Source organism: Periplaneta americana, chromosome 11 (genome assembly GCF_040183065.1).
Source record: "Periplaneta americana isolate PAMFEO1 chromosome 11, P.americana_PAMFEO1_priV1, whole genome shotgun sequence".
Classification (NCBI taxonomy): domain Eukaryota; kingdom Metazoa; phylum Arthropoda; class Insecta; order Blattodea; family Blattidae; genus Periplaneta; species Periplaneta americana.
The window spans coordinates 141870655-141874962 of NC_091127.1; positions in this window are offsets into that span (position 1 = coordinate 141870655).

Consider the following 4308-nt stretch of genomic DNA (forward strand, 5'->3'; position numbering starts at 1 on the left):
TGAGGGGTCATTTATTAAAATCCGTTCAGCCGTTTTCCCGTAATTTCCATTATCAGTTCAAATTATATATATAGATTATAAATATTCCTTTTTTTATATTTCTTTCAAATGTTGTATTTAATTTTAATTATCCAAGAGTAATGAATATAATACAGGGCGCTGTAGCGCATTTTCAAACACACAGCGTAAGTGAACAACTGTAATTTTTTATTTTCCTCAGTGTCAAATATAAGATAAAGGAATGCAATTTACCTATCAATGTTTGAATATGACCCCTGGCAAATGATAGTCATGTCACACAACAAAATCTTCCAGGCGACGTTGAAAGCTGTCCATTTCTCTCTTCGTACATATCGCCAGGGATAGTGTTGACAGCAACTCTGATACGGTTCTTCAATTTCAAGATGATGATAGGACGTGTTCGGAAGACTTTTTTCTTGAAGTAATCCGAACCCCCCATAAGAAGAAGTCAGCAGATGTCAGATCTGGGGACCGGGACGGCCAAGTGATATCATCATATCAAGAAATGACTTTCTGTGAAAAGGTTTTTTGCACCGTCCTTTACCTCCGTCCTGGTTTACGATTACAGATTCAGTGTTTCTAAAATAACTAATCACCTTGCAATGGTACGAGCGTTCGGCACTCTTCCACGATGACCCAGGTTGGAGTAATTTAAAAATTGTTCTTCATATAGATATGTACTGTAAAATTACGTTGCTCTGAAGTCCACACATCCATGTAGAATAAAATGGCAGCTTAATGACAAAATAATTCTATCGTCGCGCGTCGTCTGGTGAGAATTGTAGTATTACGTCATCGTACTACCCGAATCAATACATGCTATGAACGTTGCTCCACCTTATATTAGTACCCGAAAAAAATAAATATAGACCTAGTTGCTTTTTGTGGGCATAGTTTCCAAAGAATAAAACTGGAAGAAAACATTGATAAATAACCTTTTTCTATCTAATACAAGCTTGGGCATCGAGAACGGAACGAGACTCTAAACGGGGACGCTTAATATTCATCCGTCTCTGAATCAATGTTGCGCGGTGTTCGGCGGGGAAGAAAGGGGATGAAGAGAAATCATACGACTCCCCGCGAGAGAGTAGAATCCGCTCTTGCTGCCAAGCCCTGATGTAATATTTTCTTTAAAAAATCGATAAGAAAGACATTTAAATTTATTTATTTATTTACTTATTTATTTATTTATTTATTTATTTATTTATTTATTTATTTATTTATTTATTTATTTATTTATTTATTCATTCATTCATTTATTCATATATTCATATATTTGCCCACAGCTGTGGAGTAACGGTCAGCGCGTCTGGCCGCGAAACCAGGTGGTCCGGGTTCGAATCCCGGTCGGGGCAGATTACCTGGTTGAGGTTTTTTCCGGGGTTTTCCCTCAACCCAATAGAGCATATGCTGAGTAACTTTAGGTGCTGGACCCCGGACTCATTTCACGGGCATTATCACCTTCATTTCATTCAGACGCTAAATAACCTAGATGTTGATACAGCGTCGTAAAATAACCCAATAAAATAAAATTCATATATTTATTTACTTATTTATTTTTATTTATTTGTTTGCTTTTTTGTTTGTTTGTGCGTATGCTTATTTGTTGGTTTGCTTGTTTGTTTGTTTGTTTATTTATTTCAGGCTCCCTTACAAATTCTTCTTCGAAAAAAATATTTTGAATTCCATAGAAATCGGTTCAGCCATTATCGAGTGGAAAGGTAGCATACATACTGACAGACAAACACACAAACAACAATTTAAAAATGCTATTTTTGGTTTCAGAATAGTTCACTATACATGTCAACACAAATTAATTTTACAAAAGGGAAATTACCAGAAAAATTGATCACAGATTTACCCCTCTTTGGTTTTTTTGTCAACAATTAGCAGGAGAATTCAAATATGGAAGACGTCTGTGTTTCGAATAAATTATCAAGTTTATCAGTGCGGAAGGAACGGGTGGTGGTGAAAATTATAGCACAGTTCTAGCACAGTTCCAACAAAACTGTTTGCCTCGTTCGGTAGTCTTGGAGACGCGAAAATTGTATAAAATCCGCGTGCTATAATTTCTAACATATCACATGCTACATGTCCTGCGGCTTCTGCCAACGAAGCAAAGATTCAACGCGATGAAGAACTTACTCGAGAAAACCGGCGAATAAGTGTCTGTGAATTAGTCAAGGAAGTAAATATCATCGCTACCAACTCCGGGTTAATTATTCACCAACATCTGAAGTTTTCAAAAGTGTGTGCAGGATGGGTTCCCAGAAATTTGTTTGCGAAAACAAAGCATGTCGAGTTTAACTTTGTTCGCAACGTCTCAAAGTACTATAACCGGCGGGATTTTAATAAGGCATTACATTCCTTAAATCAAGATTACTAGCAAGGAATGAAAACATCCAGATTTACAGCCACCAAGAAAGATCAAAATGAAATCGTCCGAGAAAAAGGTAACAGCCTTAATGTCTGCGGTTTCTCAGTATCTACAAGAGTCGATTTTAATCGATAACTTCTCTTAGATAAGTTATGTCAGTTGATGCCCATAGGCGCCAGCGCGCTCTTTAAAGCTCAGGATAGCCTGAGCGCTTTACAGCGGAAAGGAAAGAGACAGAAGAAAGAGGTGGTATATGCCGCTTAGTTGAGCTACATACAGGGATGGCCAGCACTGATTCTATGGATAAAGGAAGGATAACTTATTAAAACTGTATCCATGTTAATTTTTAGATTTGCCTGAGAAGTATAAGTGCATTATAAGAATGTAAGTTTTAATTTTAATGTGCATTTTTCACAAGTTTGCTTTTGTTTTTATTCAAGAGGAATATTTTCTCAACTTTTCTTTATAGAAAAGTGAAGTTTCCAGATGTAGGCCTATTTATTTAGTAGCCTTACAGGTACTGAAACAATGTTTTCGTAAATCTAATATACCGTAAATACGTATTACTGAAGATAGTATATTACAAATGTTGAAAATATTCACATGGTAAAATAATGTTTGTAAGGAAATTAATTAACACAGCAACTACTGTTACATCATAAGCAAAAGATATGTGCCCACGTGTTATAAAAATGTCAGCTCTATAGCTTCAGCAGGTTTCGAGAAAATAATTTAATATTCTGGTGACAGGAATTTTCGCACCAACATCACCTTAAAAGCATAATGCCGTAAGAGTTTTGTTGTGTAATATTAGTTACAGTTAAAACATATATCTAGTAACTTTGTTTTGTATTATAATATTGTTTTGGTTAGTTAGCATTACTATCAATTCCAACTTATCATGTCATACTCAATCTCTTTTTTTTTTTTTTTTTTTTTTTTTTTTTGGGATGTCATTTTCTTTATGAATGATGTTTTTCATCCATTTAGTACAGTATAGTTATACTGCTATGGAATTAATATGAATATTCCTTCTTAACTCTTTATTGTTTTATTAACGTTTAAAACACAACTGCAATATTAAGAAATTGGTGTTAGTATTTTTGTTTTGCAGACAATATAGATAATATCAAATAGAAAGCAGCCATATAAAAATAACAACATTAAATTTTACGTTCCGTTTGAAGTTTGTACACCACTGTTTCCTTAAGCCAACAGACTGCTTATTCCTTCTTCCATATCTGGCGCTCGATGCCCGCGCAGACGTCAAGGTCAGAAAAATGGGCTTTCTTTGACATCGTACTGTCTTAGATCAAAAAACAATGTATGAGATATATTTTATTAATTTTTAAAGGTCAAATTGAAGATGTTTTAAGGTTCAGAAGACGTGAAAAATTGTCTAAAGTCATCAATCAACTTCATCCACGATAACTCCCCTTCTCACGGCGCAAAAATCACATAAGATACCCTTACTAAATTCGTAGGAAATAACTAAAATCTCCATGTAGGTCAGATGTCTCCCCTTGCAGCTGCCAACTATCGTGTTTGCACTGAAGGAGAAATGTTTATTAGGCAAATCAACTATAGCGAATGAATGAAGAAGTTCATAAATAGCTTCACACCTAATAAAGAATATCCTTACATGAAGATACTGCACATATCGTCTTGGTGGTCTAGTGGTTATCGTGCTTCCTTCTGGATCCAAGTATCAGGCTTTGAAACCCGTAAAGAGTAAAGCCTTTACTTCACACAGTAAGTTGATTGCATTTAATAGTTTCATCGTTCTTCGCAGAAGATGAATAAATAACAATATATGCCTACGTCCCATCATTTCTTCATTATTAACTCTAAGTAAATATGTCACCCCGGTAACATTTACACGCTGCTCCGCCAATTTAGTAGAATTTGTT